General features: G+C 38.0%; 1 protein-coding gene across 1 annotated transcript in view; it reads right to left on the bottom strand.

Annotated features, from left to right (window-relative positions):
- Positions 1-9,278, bottom strand: part of CPB1 (carboxypeptidase B1) — a 50,052-nt gene extending 40,774 nt beyond the window's left edge. The window contains exon 1 of the mRNA XM_007188109.2: positions 9,174-9,278. The gene's annotated coding sequence lies outside the window, so the exon portion shown is untranslated. The remainder of the gene's footprint in view (positions 1-9,173) is intronic.
- Positions 9,279-20,888: the final 11,610 nt, after the last annotated feature.

Genomic DNA, 20,888 nt, shown 5'->3' with positions numbered 1-20,888 from the left:
TAGCATCTATTGAAGTCTTTTGCCTTTTTTTTTTTTTTTAACATTTTTTTTAAAAAAATTATTTATTTTTGGCTGTGTTGGGTCTTCGTTTCTGTGCGAGGGCTTTCTCTAGTTGCGGCAAGCGGGGGCCACTCTTCATCGCGGTGCGTGGGCCTCTCACTGTCGCGGCCTCTCTTGTTGCGGAGCACAGGCTCCAGACGCGCAGGCTCAGTAGTTGTGGCTCACGGGCCTAGTTGCTCCGCGGCATGTGGGATCTTCCCAGACCAGGGCTCGAACCCGTGTCCCCTGCATTGGCAGGCAGATTCTCAACCGCTGCGCCACCAGGGAAGCCCTCTTTTGCCTTTTAAAAGAAATTAATTGTTTGCCTTTTTTTTTTTTAAATTTATTTATTTATTTTTGGCTGTGTTGGGTCTTCGTTTCTGTGTGAGGGCTTTCTCCAGTTGCGGCAAGCGGGGGCCACTCTTCATCGCGGTGCATGGGCCTCTCACTATCGCGGCCTCTCTTGTTGCGGAGCACAGGCTCCAGACGCGCAGGCTCAGTAGTTGTGGCTCACGGGCCTAGCTGCTCCGCGGCATGTGGGATCTTCCCAGACCAGGGCTCGAACCCGTGTCCCCTGCATTGGCAGGCAGATTCTCAACCACTGCGCCACCAGGGAAGCCCTTGTTTGCCTTTTCATTATTGTTTTTCTTTTATAATTTGGGTCTTTTACATTTTTTCCCAAGAAGTCTTTGACTATCCCAAGGCCTCAAACATATTTGCCTATGTTTTCTTATGGGAGCTTTGTAGTTTAGGTCATTATGCACAATGTAAGTTATGGATCAACACGTTTAAAAAAACATGGGTATCTAGTAGATCCAGTACTATTTGTTGAGAAGGTTTTTCTTTCCCCATTGAATTACAGTCGGTGTCTCTGTCAAATTCATTTGGCCGTATATGTGCGGGGTAATTTCTGGATTTCATATTGTGTTCCATTGATCTATTTCTCTAATTTTATGCAACTATCACAATGTCTTAATTACTATATAGTAAATCTTAAGGTCAGAGAGTATATAAATCCTCCAGCTTAGTTCTTTTCCAAGATTGCTTTGGCTACTCTAAGTACTTTACATTTTCATATATATTTCAGTGTCAACTTGTCAATTTCTATGAAAATAGAAAAATCCTGCTGGAATTTTGATTGGTGTTGCACTGATTTATAGATCAATTTGGGGAGAATTGATATAATTATACTTTTGAGTCTTCCAACTTATAAGCATGTTATCTCTGTACATTAATCTGGGTCTTTGTCAAAAAGTGTGAAGGGGGGGCTTCCCTGGTGGCGCAACGGTTGAGAGTCTGCCTGCCAATGCAAGGGACACGGGTTCGAGCCCTGGTCTGGGAAGATCCCACATGCCGCGGAGCAACTAGGCCCGTGAGCCACAACTACTGAGCCTGCGCGTCTGGAGCCTGTGCTCCGCAACAAGAGAGGCCGCGACAGTGAGAGGCCCGCGCACCACGATGAAGAGTGGCCCCCGCTTGCCACAACTAGAGAAAGCCCTCGCACAGAAACGAAGACCCAACACAGCCAAAAATAAAAATATATAAATAAATTAATTAATTAAATTAAAAAAAAAAAAAGTGTGAAGGGTCTGAGATACTATCCTACGTGCAAGATAAAAGGTTATCCAGCCACAGTTTCATAGATGCTGGCAGAAGACAAAACTCCTGGATCAAAATTCAAGAACTTTATTATGCAAGCACAGCAGACAGCATAAGCTTTATGTTTGTTTCAGTCCTTTTACTCCCCAGTCCTATAGGGATGATGTGGAGGAGGGCCCAGGTAGATGCTGGGTGCAAAGGTTTGTGTCACAATTGAGGTATACCAAGTTTAGGAACCTCTCAATCTTATAAGGGAGCTGCTAGCAAATCTGCCCAACTTTTACCCCAGAGGAGACATTAGCTTTAATATCCTGAATGGCAAACAGAACTTTCCTTTGCCCTAGAGGAGGATGTCATTTCTGTCTTTCAAGTTGTTTGCTGTACAAACATCTTTGAAAAGATAGTCCAAAATAAAAGCTGTCCCAAGACATGCAGAAACAGAGGGATCCATGAAGACTTGTCTCTCAACAGTTCCTACCTCTTTCTATACACTCTTGACTTCCGGTGAATTTTTCCATGAGTGTGCTACTCTGTTGGTCACTCTTACTAATCTGACTGACAGGGACTGGGACCAAATCCATTCAATTTGCCTAATACGGCATTTAATTAAGGTTAATATCAACAGGACTCCCAACAGTATGAGGAAACCAATCTGTAGTATTGACCTCAGCCATGCCTCCCTAGGGTACCAGATCTAACCGGCTGAAGAAATTCCATAAAACATCAATGTCTGCTTTAGACAGTCAGGTAGCTTTCTTCTTAAATTTCAGTATTGACTGTTCCACTGAGACAACAGTACAGTTACAACAGGAAATATTAGCTATTGTATAAACTCCACCATCGCCTGAAAGAAGGGAGTCTAGAGCAACTCTGTCATGTGTAACAACTTCGAGTAGGGGTTCGGATCTGGATGGCTAAAAAAAAGAATGACATAATCATTTGTGGATGACTTGTGGTATTGTACTTGGGATGGTAAACATGCTAGAGAATTTATTTCAATTGGTACTTTGTGAATCCAAGTGGAGGGCAATTAGGATTTTCAGTAATTAACATTTGTTTTTGTTAGTTGCAATAATTTTTCATAGATGTTAAAATTGCTGCTTCCCATCTCATGTTTATATATTTAAATTCTTCTTTTTTATGCGCAGCTTTGGTGATTAATAAGCCAAGAGGCACCTTTGTATCTGTTTGTGTTTCATGTAACAGCATGAGATTTTGGAGAGGCTGTAAACTGCCCCATGGAGTTATGATTCATCCTATGTGATGTCTCACTTTCTGGAAGAGCACTTCCCCAAGCATATTCCATGGTGTTAAATAGGAAAGGGTTCTAAGGTCAAATGTGTTTGCTTTAAACTAAAATAAACCAACTCATTTAGTGTAGGGCTTTTTAAAGTTGTTAATATGTATTGTAAGTTATCAAAAAGGGACTCTGATACAGCATTTCCCAAACTTATCTCACAGTAGAGTGCCAGGTTGGTTAAGTCCAGCTAAATTAGAAGGTTTAGGACTATTGCTAGACCATTGTATTTGGCTGTGGAACGTTTTCCTCAAAAGCATCACTTAGGACCAGTGATTTTGGGAACACATTTTGGGAAACTCTAGACTGAGTTAACAAAGGGAATCACATTAACTTGTGGATTCTTGTTCTGTTTTATTCAAGGCCAAAAAGTTTATTGTGACTTCAGTGTTAAGGTCAGTGGGCTAAGTGCTATCGGTGTGATTGTAAAATACTAAGAATATATTCAGAAGAATGTTTACAGGCATGTTTTGAACACCCACCTTGGATTATAAGTTATACTGTTTAGATGGAAGTTCAGTGAATATATACAAATGTATATATAGTTACACTTGATTACATTTAATTATATGATTTATGATATTGGAGTATAACTTGCTTTTGGAGCTGTATAAAAAAAGCTTCACTGAAGGATAGACAGGTCCAAGAGAAGGAGAGATGGACCTGCACTCTCTATGTTTCTAAACAGTACCCTGCCTCCAGGATGATGTTGTCGTGGATGTCAGGCTCTCCCAAGTTTCACCAGGCAGATAAGTCACTCCTCTCAGGAGGGGCAAGTAATGATCACCCCTCCTGCGAGGAGTGACTCAAAGTGACTCTGAGTATTCAGAGATGAAAAGGGCTTGATTTCTGCTCTTCAAGCCCTGCGGTGCCAGGCATGTTAGTGGTTAGACACAAATTTTAAGGAAGTAGTTTTCTTGACATCTTTCTTCTTTTTTGTAGCGTGTAGGTTTAACAATTGGGTCAATTGATGATTCTGGGCAAACCATTCTCTCAACTTGAGTGCTACCTAGAACTGATGGGTGAGAAGTAAATAGAAGGCTCTTCTTTACTGTTGAAGGACCAGATGATTCAAGGGAAGAGAGATAAATCAGGGAATGTGCAATTTCTGTTAAATCAGAGAAAACAGTTCTAATGACTTGGAGGAGTTCAGTTACTTTGTACATATATTTGTGTCTATTGGATATTGAATAGGAAAAATTTTATATAAAAATTATTCTCTCAGAAACCCGGTATCATCATCATTGTTGTCGTCATCACCATCATATTCTATCATCAGCTGCTAGACCATTTACTATGAAAGAGGAACATGATTGCTTCAATTCTGATGTTTAAAACATGGTAGGATTTTCGGTGATAGAAGAGGGTAGTTCCTAAATGGGAAGTTATTTTTGAAAAAAGTTAGCTTTTGTTTCTGTTTGCATCCAATCAAAATAACTGATTGTCAGTCAATGCAATGAAAATTCTGCTCACGTTTTTATCATAACTGAACTGTCCAGTAGTTTGTGAAGCAGCCAGAATTTCCCTGTAATTTGAGTGGTATAACTGATTGATGACACAATCTATGGTATGGCTCCAAGGAGGGCAAAAACGACCTGAAAATGTTATCCAGGTGTACCAATGGCCTGTTAGCTTTGTGTAATTATATTTAATATTCAAACAGACTGCCTTTTTATGGATCTGAAGAGGGAGGCTAGTAAACATTTTCTTGGAGGCTTTTCTCTCTGGCATCTACTGCTGTTGGTACATATATTTTTTAAAACATGTACATTATCATTAATCGGCATAGTCTGCATATCTCTGGTGGGAATGTTGTTTTGTTACTGAATTGCAGACCAGTATTTTTGAAAGCTGGGAGATAAACAGGACAACTTCACCCCATAAATCTTGCCACCTGACTCATCAATTTGAGGTTCCTTATTGAAACAAGGAAAACATCTTTAATCATGCAAATATTTGGAAACTGCAAGCATATCTCTATTAGGAATTTGGGAGATAATTAAAATGGACAAGTTATGATTGACTAACTCATGAAGAATGGGTTAGTTAAAAGGCAGTTGGTTCTTGTTTTATCCTTCTATCAACACCCCATCAATAGGAATTAAGAAAACAGAATAACTAGGTTACAGCTCCTTGCTGAGGGCAATTAATCAGGACAGAAGAGTGGGGAGGTAAATTGGAATGATGCCAAATAAATCAACCTGTTTTTGGATCTACAAAAGATTTATCTTTGTTAATTCTTATAGACCATCTTAATATTTTGATCTTTGATTTGCGTATTAGATGATAGATTTTAGGGAAAGATTCCAGGTATTTTGAATTTTTAAATTAATAAATGACCTTTTTTGTATTTCCATCTTAACAGCTTTGGAAACAAACTTGTAAGAAGGTGTACATTTCCACCTTTAATTCAGATAGAAATATTTGTTTTATTCTAGTTTGTAAGATAATGGGGAGCTATTTTTATCTTAAAATGCTGTAACAGAACATTCAAACTCCTTAAAACCTTTTGAGGAAAGGGCAGGGTTTTAATAAATAAATGTTAATAATATAAAATGCCATATGGGTAGAAAAATAAAAGCATAAAATCAATTCTAAAAAGAAAACGTCAATATTCTCTGACAACCTGTTTACTCTTTACCTGATACGAATCTTCAAAAAGGTCTGTGTTCTACTTTGCATGGCTCCAGTTCAATTTCAATTTATTCTTAAAATTAGTTTGGAAGGGAAGCCTCCAGGCACACAGATAATGCAGCTGATGCTGTCATTTGGCACTCTGGTTCTAACTACCAGATTGGTTTTTTCTCTTTCCAGGTTCTAAGTCATTGAGACTCTTGTGTTTCTTTTATATTATTATGAGGTAATTTTATAGGCAAATACTATGATGACCACTCAGGTTGACACTTGAGAGTAACAGGTTAACAACAGATTCTTCTGTAGTCATTTGAAAAAGTTAACATTTGAGTGCTCAGAAAGATGGTCAGTACAATGGGTGTTAGCACTTGGATTTTCACCCTTTAGGAGTGGTGTATGTTTTAATGTTGGAATGTTTTCAGATCCCTTTGGCGGACTATACTTTTAAATAATAAAATTCTTCCGAAGAACTCTGAGAATTAAATAGCTAAATTGACACCTTTATTGAGATTTAAAAGAAGATTCCAGAATCTTTGATTGTTCAGTTTTTTTTTTTTTAACTTCAGAGTTTTTTGGTCTCCAAATGCAAGCAGGGGTGAGCTTGCTTCACAATTATTGACCTAATTTTGTAGCACTGCATGCTGCTTCCCAACATTGATCTGACTGGGAGGCAAGTCTGTTAAACATGATGTCAGCAGGAATTATTTTGACAGCTGCCAGAAGCAGTAACGTAAGTCTCAAAAAGTATTCATTTTAGAGTGTGGTGGTCTAGAATATTGGTCTGATGTATACATACTAATGGACAATCAAAGACAGTAGCACAGTATTCAAGAGAAGAACCCATAAGGAAAAGCGATCACATTAATGGAACATTGGGAGGTAAGGTCGAAACACACAAAAATATCCTCTTTAATTTCAAATTAGAACAGCAGAATCAAAGCACATTCTTCTTTTTGATGGTCTCTGGTACTGCTTTACTGTCATGAGAAGTGATTCCAAACTGTATGCAATGCCATCCCTGATACATGGCGTATTGGCTGTTGATAGTACTCTTAATTACTCTTAATATTGGTCCCTCTTAATCTGAAGAGAGTGCCTCTGTGGATGGGCTACTGTTTTCATTCTCAGGATTGATGATCCAGCATCAGATTACATGATAAACTTGCTCAAAGCATGGTCTTGTGTTTTCTAACAGTGTTAGATAAACATTCCGTGTCTGCATTTCAGAGTGGGAACACAAGGATGAGTCAAATAGCAAATTAAATTTAGGAATGCCATCTGCTGCCTTTATTTTATGAATTCCAGCCCATAGGACATTGACTGGGCATGAATGTATAAGCCATTGTCTTTTATTGTTGGACTTACTACAAACATTGGATAAATATTCATCCATGCTGTCGGTCTTCTTAGAAAGAGTAAAATTCAGCAAAAATGAATTTTTTTTAGTTGTTGTAAGTTTCTTGTTTTAATAAAAATAAACCTCAACAGAAGAAAAGCAGCATGTACTCGTTTCTCTGAGTGCCACATCTCAGCAGGCTTCAGGAACTCATCCACAAGGGGTAAATTGTTTAATGTGTAATTGTAAGCAGAACTGTAAAAAGCCATATTAGGCTTCCATGATTTTATTCTCTTCTTCTGGTAAAAGATCATTACTTCTCCCTGGGCCCCTAATGGTTAAGCCTTTTATAACTTTTCCAAGAAAGTTCTTGATTTCTTCTGATGGTGATTCTTATGCCATGTCTTTCCTTCACAGTGGTTTCTTTAAGAAATTATGTTTTCCCAAATGTTTCTGAGGAATTTTTCTTATTTTCTTTCAAAACTTAAATTTTAAAAAGTCTCCATTTTGGAAGGACAATAGGTACATCTTCTCTGAGCAGTTTAATGTAAAGTATGAATTTATAGACATGAAATTACAGTTTGGTGCTGTCATTTAGAGGCATTCTTATCTTTCAATATCTGTTCCCAGTCTGGCTCTTTAACAACGTTTGCTCAGATGCAGTGGTTACCAGGACCAGTAAGAACTGCTTTTCAAGGACTTTTGTAGATTTTTAGCTAACTAACACCATAAAATGAGTTCTCCATTTCCGAGGCTAATAAAAGTCTTAATGATATGTGCATACAACAGATGGGACAGAGGGCTATTTTGGCAGTGGACAGTTGAAATCTGCCCTCAGTTGTTTGTATAAGGCTCTCACTAAAGTCAATAAAAGGTAATTTTCACACACAATTTAGTTCAGAATATAAAATGTGGGAAAGAGTGGCTGGTTTAAGTCCAATGGGCATAAGGGTAGCAGCTGGTAAAAGTTTAGTTTGATGACAGATTCTAACCGACAGACTGACAAGTTGATCAAGAATAATACAGGACCAAGTCACAAATTGTGGACAATGGCAGGGCTTCAGAAGCTGAGAGAAGGACATAGCTGAAGTAATTATCCCCAACATATCTGGCATAAGCCTTGATGATTTCTTTTTTGGAAAAGCTCTTTCTCTCACTCTCTTTTTCTGTTCCCAGTCTTCTTTCTTTTTCACTCTCTAACTCATACCCATTTTTAAACTCATTCATTTGCTTATTTCTGCTTAGCATTTTGTCCATCAAATGGAATGTTTATATATATTAATACCTCAGTGAGACTATCATAATGGCATCAGGCAGATTCAGAATATAATGTACATTCCTGCCCTGTAGGGTCAGGTGTGTGGCTCAAATCTGCTGATATGAAAGATGAACTCCATATATTCTTCCTGGTTATGGTAGGGGATATTATGTTTAAGGCAGGTAAGACTTTAATGGGGATGAGAAAGAGTCTAGAGACAGGTTCATAAGTGAAAATTATGCATAGAAACTGTCAAGACTTCACTCTTTCATGCACTTATTAAATGAATTGTTAATGATTTATGCATATTAATAGCTTCATGTATTTTGGAAATTAAAAAAAGAGTCAACAGTGTTTTTGGCATGCATTATTTTATCTGATGCTGGTGATCTCTGAATATGGTTTAAATGTATGCATGGTAGGTATGCAGAACAGTTTCGTATTCTAGTTCAATCTTTGAAGGCAAGTACTGTAACTCTGTACTCCAAAAATACATGACAAATGAGAAATGAGCTTAAAGTCATGGAATTAATGATATTTTGTTAGGCTACTGCAGGGTTTCTTAATCTTAACATTATAGACATTTTGGTCTGGTAATTCTTTGGGGGTTGTCCTGTGCGTTTTAGTCTGTTTAGCAGACCCTACCAATTAGATGCCAGTAGTAACCCTGGACCCTACCAATTAGATGCCAGTAGTAACCCCCTTACACCCTCTGAGTTGTGAGGATTAAAAGTGTCTTCAGACTTTGCTGAATGTCCCCTTGGGGCTAAACCTCTCCTGTTGAGAACCACTGGTCCACTGGTAGGATTAGCTTGCTTCCAAGTCAAGCTAAGGCTTCTGAACTTCAGTAAGACTGTAGACCCAGATGGAGAGGCAAATCAGGAAGAAGGTATATGTGTAGTATGTTTAGATTAGACATCAGTCATGCCTTTTATGGCTCCATCATCATCCATAAGAACCTATTAGAGCATTACATCACGAGACAACATCAGCGACACTGAGGTACTTACATGCCAGCATGAAAACGATGCTTACTCCAATGGATTATTTTCTGGAACTGAGCAGTGCAGAGAGGTTGGTGGCCTTGTAGGCAGCTGCGGTTTTGTGAGGTGAAGTGGAACAACTGTACCCAGGGCAAAAGAAACCTTGAAACATGGCCTGAGGAGTAGAAGCTCAGATGTGACAAGTGGGAAAGCAGCAGCAGTTGCCTACAAAGAGGGTGGCAGTTACTGAGTGGGAGGCTTTTCTTGACTAGAGGTAACTTGAATTCTTTAAAGTTCCTTGGCATTTGTTCCTTCCGAACATCTGCAAGCACTTCCAGTTCCCCAGAGGAACTTGAGTTCCATGCACAGTCCAGCTGGGCTTAGAGCCTGTGACCGCAGTAAACAGACTGATGCTTTCTCACTATTCCCCATATTTCTTGGGCTTGGTTCCTTCTACCCTTTCCAGGTGAAGACAAGCTGGGGCAGGGGCAACTAGGAGCTGAGTACTTCTAATTTCTTTCTGTTTTAGTTATGATACTACCTCCCCAAAATGAAGTAAAGAAGAGGGGCCCATTTCTTGTTAATTCTTGTCTCCATGATCCAATTAAATGATGTTTGTTATCCTTGACATTTCCCCATAGCACATTCTGAACTTCAGCCTACGTAATGCTGTTAGTTAAAATCTGTGTAAGCACCAGACATCCTTCCTTATTTATGTTTTTTAATTTTACATTTAGCACATATTTTTTAAGGAATATGTTTTAAAGGTATATTCTGTTTATTTAGAATTCTAAAGAACCAGTGTAATTTGCTGATTTCTAAGTTATAGAATTCTTAAAAATGTGTAGCTGCTCACTAGGTGATTTAAAAGAGGGTGGTTTCAAGACTGAAGTGAATGGTGCGTCTTCTTTTGAAGTGAGATTGTGCTTCAGTGAGAGTTTGAATGTGGATGCTGAGTACGTTTCAGAGGTAGGGGATTATGGGTGATCGTTGAAAGCCTGCTTAGTTGCTCAGATCTTTTTGATAACAGGCTGTTTCAAGTTAGTTTTGGTCTTTCCAGGTGCCATAGTTGCCCAAACACACCTGGCACTTTCAGACCCCCATGCGTTTGCTTGTGCTCTGCCAGCTGCTTGAAATAGCTTTCTTTCTGAAGCCCAGCTGAGGAAATTCTTCACCTCCTTCCCACAGTTCTTTGAACCCAAGGCACAGTGTCCCCCTCCCCATTTTTTTTTTTTTTTTTAAATTTCGGCCAAGCCACACAGCTTTCAGGATCTCATTTCCCTGACCAGGGATTGAAAGCAGGCCATGGCAGTGAAAGCACCGCATCCTAACCACTGGACCACCAGGGAACTCTCCCCGTGTTAATGTGTCTTAATTTGCTGTGATTCTTACAATGAATAGCATATCATAATCAAATTGGTGACTTTTTTTCTTAATGGTATGTAAAGTAATGGTTTATTTTGTAACTGATGGTGATTTAGATTTGATGAAATGCAGTATATGAATCTGCACTGCCAATGTGTTATCCAAGTAGAAATGTGCAGTAGGCACTTGGGAGTGACTTTCTGGATCTTTGGAAAGGTGAAGGTACCAAATGCATTCACCCATCCCAACATTCGTCAGTCTCAGTCCTTTACAGCATCAACTCTAAGGCGGAAAAGCACACTCCTGAGAGATCATGTAATCTGAGGATTGATGAGAAACCAATGAGGATGTAAATTTATACAGCTGTGTAACTATCACCAAAATCCAAATTTTGGGATCTTTCTGTCACCCCAAATAGATCTCTCAGGCCCCTGTGCAGTTAATCACTGCTCCCATCCCCAGTTCCAAGCAATCACTGATCTGCTCTCTATGTCCATAGATTTTTTTCTGGGCATTTCACATAACTTGAATGATATAGTAAGTGGTCTTTTGCACCTGGATTATTTCATTTAACATCATGTTTTTTGAGGTTCATCCATGTTGTAGTATTTATCAGTAGTTCATTCCTTTTTATTGCTGAATAATATTTCGTTGTCTAGATGGACCACACTTTGTTTATCCATTTACCAGTTCATGGGTGTTTTTGTTATTATGAATAATAATAAGAACATTCACGTATAAGTCTTTGTGTGGATATATGTTTTCATTTCTCTTGGGTAGATACAGAATAATTTCTTGATCAAGAATCTGTGGATTCTTGTCTCAAGAGCAGGATGTTCTATAGACATCTTTGCAATTTTCATTTTTACATGGGGTTGTATTGAAACCTTGAGTTATATACCTAAAAATTAAAATACTAATGAGTATGTGAATATGAGAAGTGCAGCTAAAAGGCTGTTAAAATTTACTTGGCATCTGGTACAATTTACTGTCATTCACTAGTAACTACCTCCAGTCTTCCTGTCTGGAATAAAAATGACATACATTATATTTACTACTCTGCTAATACCACCAAAAAGCCTAGCAATTTTCATTTCCAGACTGCTCTGAGGCAATGTAGCAATCTAATTCTTTAAAACTGTGTCCTTGAATGTATCAGTTCATCTCCTCCCTTTTTTGTCCCTTTATGTTTGAAGGACATTTTACATTTGACAACTGGGATTTAGATTGATTCTTAAAGGGGCTAAGAGGAAAAATGTTATTTGTTTTAAAACCTTTTCAAATCCAGAACAACATGCAAGATAGTTTATTTGCCAGAAAAGTTAAGAGGTTAGAAAATTTCCTCTACCTTGATTTGCTCTGTTGCCTGGCTTCTTACAACTGCAGAGCAATCTAGAGTCCAATTCTACATTTGCATATTTTTGACAGTATGAATAGGGAAAATGTGATGATGATGAATGTTAAAATAATGTTAACAGTAACACTTCTCAGGACATTTCAGCTAAGTTGGTAGTGATAGAATAAGACTTATAATATGGTCATTCATTCATTCATTGATTCATCTATTCATTAAACTAAACTTTTGTTATTTCTACAGGTATTTATGTAGCATCTTCCCTGTGCTTGACACTGAGCTAGGCACCCTGACTACAGCTGTGAACAGCAGTTTAAATTGTACATAGTAAAGAAAGAAGCTATTTAGCAGATGGTTTTCCCAACTAATTAAAAAAAGAGTTAATTTGCTTTGGAAGAAGAAATTTGCAACTTTGAGTTACTTGGTTTAAAGATCCTTGGGGCTTCCCTTCAACTCTTTGATACAATAGCTTGGTCAGCATTTTTCCTAAATCACCTATGAATTTGGTACTGAGCAACTTCTAAGATCAGGCAAAACATGACCAAGGACAAGAAGAATCATTCTCTAAAGTGAAAATTCCAAGACCTCCAAGATGAGGCCTTCTGAACCCTATGTCTCTTGTTGAAACCTAAGGAGAAAGATATAAATATTGTTCAAAAATAAAAATGCAAGATTAATTACAAGCATTTCACACAGAATAAAAATGTGGTGCTGTGTTCTATTCACCTAAAATTCTTGCACATTTCTTTACACTATTGATCTTGTACAAGATGCTTAATGTTTGCTTCAGTTGAGCGTGACACAATAGATCCTTAGTTAAAAATGACTGCTCTCTTGGGTACCAGATTCCCAGATTAATTTCCAGATGAAGCATGATTTAATTTTTAAATTCAAACTTTTCTGCATCAAAATGAGCACTCATCAGATGACATCTAGGGAGTGAAACTTCTTATAAACTAGAGAAAATGCCATCCTAAGTTTTGGGAAGAAAGCCTAGAAACTAATGATGCTGTCATCTAAGAGGAAAATCATTTTCAACACAGGCATATATCAAGTTACACTTCAAATTTATTAAATTCTAATTCATAGGGTTATGGAGTTGTCCAGTGACCCTACAAAGACAATCTTACTGTAGTCCAACATCTATACTACATTTTCCAAAGTGTGGACATCCATAATACTGGTTGAGTCATACCAGGATCACTCTTGTTTCTTTCTAGACTTTTCTTATATAACATTAACAAAACATTGAGTTCCAGTATTGTGACATTGTGATTTATAATAAGAAATATATATTTGGTTTTTGTCCCCGTTCCTAGCACAGAGCTCCTAAAACCGTTGGGATTTCCTAAGTGATAAGAGCCATAAAGGTGTCTTGATTTTCATAATAAACCCCTTTCAACCACATCTGAGTGTATGTTAATGAGGTGACTTTTGGAAAGCACATAAGTATGGGGGCTGGTTGCCAGGAGAACTAACCGTGTAATTAGATGGTTGGAACTTTCAGTCCCACTTGCCTGCCGTTGGGGAGGGAAGAGGAGTGGAGGTTGAATCAGTCACTGATGGCCAATGATTTAATCAATTGTGCCTGTGTAATGAAGTCTTCATAAAACTCCAGAAGGACAGGGTTTGGAGTTTCTGGGTTGGTGAAAGCATGAAGATTCAGGGAGAGTGCTGCACCCAGAGAACATGGAAGCTTCCAGCCCCTTCCCACATAGCTTGCCCTATGCATCTCTTCCATCTGGCTGTTCCTGAGCTATATCCTTTTATAATAAAGTAGTAATCTAGTAAATAAAGTGTTTCTCTGAGTTCTTTGAGCCACTCTAGCAAATTAATTGGGTGGTGGGAACCACTGGTCTACAGCTGGTAGGTCAGAAACACAGGTGATAATCTGGACTTGTGATTGGCATCTTGAAGCAGTGGAGGCGGGGGTGAGCAAGCCTTGTGGGTCTGAACCCTTAACCTGTAGGATCTGATGCTATCTCCAGGTAGATAGTGTTAGAATTGAGTTAAATTGTAGGACACCCAGCTGGTGTTGCAGAAAATTGCTTGGTGGTATTAAGCACACACGCACACACACACACACACACACACACACACCCCAGAAGTATCAAGCAGCGCCAAATTAGTAAGTGCAATTTAAAGATTCTCTATTTGTTAGTGCAATAGCTTTTAAGTAGAAAAAACTGTGTTTGGTTTTGAACTATCAGAATAGGAATACAACCTATGTTTATTGTCTGCCGGGATTAGATCAGAGATGATCTGAGTTCCATAAATATGCCTTCACTACCACAGGCCCACAGGAGAAAGTGGGGATTTTGACTATCCAAGGAAGCATGCCCTAAGGAACACTCAGCCTCCTGTTTTCTCCCGGTGTTATGCATATGCGGATGGTGGCCAGGTGGAGGGTTTGGCTAGCCCCGCTAATTGCTTTTATCTGGAGGAATAAGCGAATAGTGCAGTAACAGTGTGCTACCCCTAGGTACAAATTAAACAGCACTAAAGTGCACTTAGAAGAAATTAGCCAAGCTCCAGAATGGAAAGTGACTTTAAAAAATTCATTCTCTTTTTATTTCAATTTTACGATTAATGGGAAATGAATAAATGAAAAGACCAAGCAGAGAGAGGAAATGGTAAGGGCTTAATACAACACAAAGCTTTTATGGATATTATATTTGAATGGACTGAATAAAGGAGATGGATTTGTAATCATTTTCCTAGTTTTAAAGATCATTATTACTTAAAAAAAAATTATTATTTTGGAAATCCCCAGGCTAAGCCAGTGTACTTTGGATTTCAAAGTACAGAAATCACAAAATTTGTATTTGTTCTCCCGAATAGAAGCAATGCTATAGCTGTCCTCTCTCTCTCTGTCTAGGCAGATGTGAGTTTTCTTTATGTTGTATCAAGGCAGAAGAGTTAGTCCCGGGCAGAATATGAACTGCTTACACTTGAAGTTAAAATTATACTTCTAACAACTTTGGTGTGTAAAAAATGGTACAGCATTGGCACGCCATTGGTATATGCTTCACAAAATATAAGGAGAACAAATAGATTCCTAAACAGGTAAAAGGCATTCCACAGTATACAAAATTCAACTGTTCTTCCTTCTCCTAGTTTGAAATATTATCCGATCAGTTGGATGGATCAGTTAAAGACCATCACTGTATTATTTATGAAGACATTACTCTGTGCCAGGCTCAGTACTAACAACTTACCATAGATTGTCTATTGTGGTTTTCATATTTGTTCTATGAATTACACCTATATTATATTTGAAGAAACTGGGACTTAGAAAAAAGGAATTGTTCAAGGTCACACGATTGGTCAGGGAGCCCAGAACCGAATCAGAGACATTATGTTTATTTGTACTTGAAAGAACAGGAAGGCAGACCTGTGTAAGTCTGGAAAGGGGAGAGTCATCTGAAAAAAAAAAAAAAAAAAAAGTGTGAATTCAGGTGTGACTTTCACACAGATGCTTCTACCTGCCTCTTGATTGAGTCTTCTCCGTGGTGAATTAAGAACAAAATAACACAAAAACTTCATGTCAGAATATTGAAGTAATTGGAATAGATCTCATTTTCTTTGGCTCGACAACGTAGTATTAAGTGCTTTCTCCCAACTGGCATTCTTATAAATTATCATTATTTTTTTCAGACAGTTTTCTACACAGGTGGCTGAGTTTTTTGTTGCAGAATTAGTTCAGATGGTCTCACAAAATTATGTTAAATGTTGTTACATGTGCTTTACTGAAATGAAATATTTAACATTTAATGAATTCCTTTTCCTCACTGAGAAGTCTAATCTATCTGGCACAATTTGAAAATAAATTTTATTTATGAGTCTCTTGTTTTCCTATTGTTTCCATTTTTATTCGGTATCTTTTATTAACTACTTACTTGGGGATTTAACCATCTTCTGGATTACTCAGCCATGGTCCAGAAGGCCAACCAGAAAATTCAGTGGTCTCTAAGAGAATAATCATATAAGATGCTTCTAGAATATTATTTGAGGAGGAGGGTGATAAGTGTGTGTGTGTAGTATCGCTACACTTTTGAGTGCTGTGTATTTGAGGTATGTGAGTAACAATTTTAAATGCTTGAATTTCCTTCCAATCTTCTTGAGTATCCAGAAATATTTTTAGGGTTTTGTTAATACTAATTTCTGTAACAATATGGGATTAACTAATGTAACCTTAGTTTCTATAGGAAGAACTTGATATTTAAGTGGTAAAAATTATGTCAAACATTCTACTTTGGAGATTGGATGACTTTAGTGACTGTATATTGACTAAAGTTAGCAAATAATTGCCCATTTCCATTCTGAGCTGTGGAGACTACTTTCTTTCTTTCACTCGTGACAGAGACGCCTGGCCTGGAGCAGGCTGCGTCCATCTCACACCTTGGCCTCATTTCATGATGCGTTTCCCTCTATGCCCAAACCTCCACTGCGCGCCATGGATGGACCACTTCCAGGGCCTGTCCTGATCGGCCTGCTCCTGTGCTCGGTGTGTCAGGAAGGGGATTCCGGAAAGTGAGAAAAGAGAATGAAGTGAAGGAAGAGAATGAGAGGAGGAAGTAAGGAAAGAGTGAAGGGAAGACAGATACAGGAAGAAATAGTGAGAAACTGCAGGAAAAGGGGGCAGGAAGGGGATTAAGAGATTTAGGACAAGTCTGGGGAAAGGGAGGAATACGAAGCAGCAGAGAAGACTCTTTCTCCTGTAGCTTTCTTCTCTTAAAGCAGGCGTCTCAGCGTGAGATCCATAGAGAAAAATCAGGGAGTTTGTGAGTTGGGATTTGAAAAAATTACGTGATTATTTCCTCTCACTTCTAACTACAAGTTGGCATAGCCCTCAACTGTGAATTTAAGCCACAAACCACTGTCATATTAGCAACACCCATGACTTTGTCTTTAATAGAAATAACAAATGTTTTCATGTTACAGTGTAATTGTTGCAGATATCTTGAAATATTAACTATCCTCACAACTACTTTGAAATTATGGTAGTTACTAGACTTGCCACTAGATCTTCTTATTTCATGCTTTAATTAAAAAAACATATATACTATATCATACATTTGGTTTTTAAATATTTTAAACTGTGTTTCAGTATAATCAGTTTTCTTTTTAATCTTATGAATTTTATTTTATGCATTTAAAAATATTATTCTGAGAAGCGATCCATAGGCGTCACCAGATACTGAAGGGGTCAATGGCACAAAAAGGGTTAAGATCCTCTGCTGGACAGTAAAGCTTCCCACGTGAATAGCTTACAGTATAACTGAGATATTTATGCTCTCAGTCCTCAGGGTGGCAATTTGTAGCTGGAGCAACCCCAGGCAGCTTGCCTGATCTCAGACAGCCTTGTCTGTACAGATATGAACTTTATGTGTCCTGTGATATGAGAAAAGTTGGGGGAGAACTCTTAAGTTACTAGTGATTGGACTCTTTTAACATTGGTCTTCCAAGGATACCACACTTTTTCAAATTATCTCCTACATGGTGTTATTATCTTTATTTCAGGGAAAGTGAGGGTTGATTACAGAGGGGAAGAAGAGCTTAGGGTAACAAGAAGCTCTATAAACTAGAAGGCTCAAGAGTTCGTGGGGGAGAGCCTCTCAGACAAGAACAAGATCACTCACAAGGGAAAATGGAGGCCCATTAAAGGGACTCCTTTTGGCTTCTTTCGTGGAACAGGGGAAGATGGTACATGGATTCTTCCTAAGAAATGTACTACCCCTGAGTTCCAGAGACTCTCTTCTATTTGTTTGGGCATAAAGTTCAAATGACTTTGATCTTGCCCGCATTCATATCTGACCTACAAAATTTTAACTCATTAAATTTCATCTCATAGAGCATAATGCTAACAGTGTCTTTATTTTTTTTTTTTTATTTTTTTTTTTTCCTTTTTAAGAAGCACTTTTTATTATGAAAAAGATAAATGGATGAAAAATGGACAAAAATAATGTAATGAAGCCCCATGTACACATTAGAATAGCTCAATAATTATCAATTCATGCCCAGTCTTTTTTCATCTCTACCCCTACCCAACCTCTTATCAGATCCCAAGCTGAACATAATCACTCCATCCTCTTTGTTTCTCTCTTGTAGCACTAATGTTGCATGTGAGCATTTAATAACTATTGGCATACATTTTATACTCTCTCCTAGATTTAAAGTCTGTTGAAGGTAAGGTCTGCATGTTGCTGCCCTTCAGCACCTATCCAGCACAACATAGTACCCTGAGTCTAAAAGGAACAACAACAAAAATTTTAATTTGACTTGAAATATCTAATGCTATTTTAAAAGAAATTATTTTCCCCAGAGTTAATAATTGTATCTTTTGACAAAATTATCTCTATACAAAGCCAACATGAGCACCAATCCTATTTTTAAATTTTCTGAGAAGGAGATCCATGTGCTTCTTTAGTAATCCAATGCCCTGTTTGGATTATCTCAATAATCACTCAATTCTATGCTGAGCCTCAGCTCAGGGTGACATTGGATAAATCATGTGGAATTAGCATAGTGAATATATTCTCTTTGCCTGTTTCTTTATTAGCAAATTGCATCTTCCCATTCTAGCTCACAAGAGAATTATGAGATTAAATAGGGTAGTCACCTATTGATTATACAAGTTATGAACCATTCAGAATTTTTTTGCCCTTTTTAGATCTGTCGTCCAATTTTGTGTTTTTATTATTCACTAGCTCTCCCCTCAAAGGATGATGCAAAGGGAGAAATGGCATATTAAGCTTAAATTATTTAGCAGTGGGGTCAGTTAAAAATTTGGTAGGGTGGAAAATTACAGCCATTAACTAAAATGAAGATCATCTGCCCTTCGTTAACATGAATGATAAAGAATCATCTGTGAAGCATTTTGAATTCCTTAGAGAAAGTCTTTATGTTTGTTTTTTTTTTTGCATCTGAGTGTATGTGTATTTTTATCATGGACATCCTTAAGTTTTCAATTTTGATATTTCACTAATACAAAAATTTCATCATACCTTAAAAGTACATATAGAATTGGAACATGAACTTCACAAAATCATTCACTGTTTCCATAATTTCTAATGCTGAGAATGAAATTGTGGGTTGTATTTAGTTTCTATTATGCTTATGCACACTTTGAAATGAAACACTAAATCCAACATTAAGTCAAAATTGGGATTATATAAAAAATTATGCAAAAAACTCTTCCTGAACAGTTATATTATGCTAAGTTGATGTGAGGGAACAAGTTACGTAGGTAACAATGAGCCTAGGGAATTATCCAGCATTGTCATTTCAGAATGTTTCTGTAGTTTTCTGCTTATTTTGTGTGCAGTAACTCTGATAAAATTATGCTATACTGGGTGAGAGGGAGTGATCAGGCCACCCAAGATGGCTGTTCTCTTGCCCTCCGTACATCCCCTGTTAGACCAGTGCCTGCTTCACCTACACCCTCCTCACAAGACTGACCTTCCTACATACGTGCCCCAGGCCCCAGCTGGTGATTGTTCTAATCTTTAGATCAGAACATCCCCACCTTGAGAGCTTATCAAAGGGGCGGTGAGGGGAGTGCCCTTCTGCTAGTTTCCCTGGTAACAGATGAGCCAAACTGACGTCATTTCCTCCTATTACTGGTAACCTCCCCCTCCTGCAAAGACTGTGGCCCTTGTGCCACACACACTGGGGTGTCACTCAGGACCTTGCTTCAGACATGTAAGATACCCCCTGCTATCCATTAAACCACTGATGTCTCTGTCACTAACAGTGTCTTTAAATATGGGTAGCTGTAAAAGGATTAATTTCTCCTCAATGCCCAAACTTCTCAATGCCCAGAGGTTTGACTGATGACTTTTCCTTCATGTAGTCATTTTCTCCCTTTTAAGTAATGTATAAGGTCAAATTTTAGTAAATCCAGAGTCACACTCCATATGTCATTTGGTACTCTCCAATCTAAACTCTGTATACATGCCAATTTCTCCTCAGTTTTTGAACAATAAAGTTATTAGAATAAAGGGCATTGTAGTTGATTGGATGGTTGGTTCTTTTTATGGACTCCTGAAGTTTTCTCTGCATCACTTGCTGAGTTCCCAACTTTGTAGTAAAAGGCTTTAAAGTAAACGGAATCCTTTCCTTTTTAAACTGTAACAAACAATGATGGTCCAAGGACTATACAGAAAGTGTCACACTCAGATGAGCAGTACTGAAGTGTAGAATAATATCACTAACTGGCCATCGATGACATATTCTGTTCCTTGGTATCCAGGGGACTGAAAATCACTTGGTTTTCTTTATCTAGGCCACAGCTGTCTTGGGCCTGATTCCAATCATTTTGATCTGGTGAGGATTCTTGTTGGCAACATAAATGCAGTTGAGGAGGGGCTGTAATGACATGGTAGTGACAGCTGAAATGTGTTTCCTCATTTTGATCTAGGTGCATGTTCTCAGTAGTATTGCTGGAGACCATATGCTTATTCCTCTCACACATCTAGGAGAAGATTTTTAAAGAGACCAAAAGGTATTTTTTTCCTCCATTAAACTCTGGACAAAGAGCAGTTGTGAGCCAGTGTTGGTTAATCTATCATATTATAAAGTATGAAAATCCATAAACAGAAGAAACACACATAAGCACCCCTATGTGCCCACTCAGTCTCAAAGGAATTCATTCATCAGGAGAGGTGGCGTCGCAGCAGCTTTGTTAGCCTAATTATGAGGTATTTCCTTTTAACTAGTTTGTATACGATAATTGATCAAAAGCCTTCGTAACAGTCTTCCCAGAGCAATTCATTAGTTCAGTAAAACAGTGTAATAGTTGGAACATGCTTGCTTCATAATCATTTTGTTAGGGAAAAAAAAAAAGAACAGCAGCTGTAGTTCAGCATAGATGGCCATCTGAAACAGTTGATTTATTGAAATGAATTGACCTTGGCAGTTTCCATTCTGGGGCTTAGATAGAGAAACAAAATTAGAATTTAGTGCTGCTCACATTGCCAGAACAAAGTAATGTTGGCTCATTTTCCACTAACATTATGGGT

This window comes from Balaenoptera acutorostrata, chromosome 4, assembly GCF_949987535.1.
Source record: "Balaenoptera acutorostrata chromosome 4, mBalAcu1.1, whole genome shotgun sequence".
NCBI lineage: Eukaryota > Metazoa > Chordata > Mammalia > Artiodactyla > Balaenopteridae > Balaenoptera > Balaenoptera acutorostrata.
The sequence above is the reverse complement of the archived record's forward strand: the minus strand, read 5'-3'. Positions and strand labels throughout refer to the sequence as shown.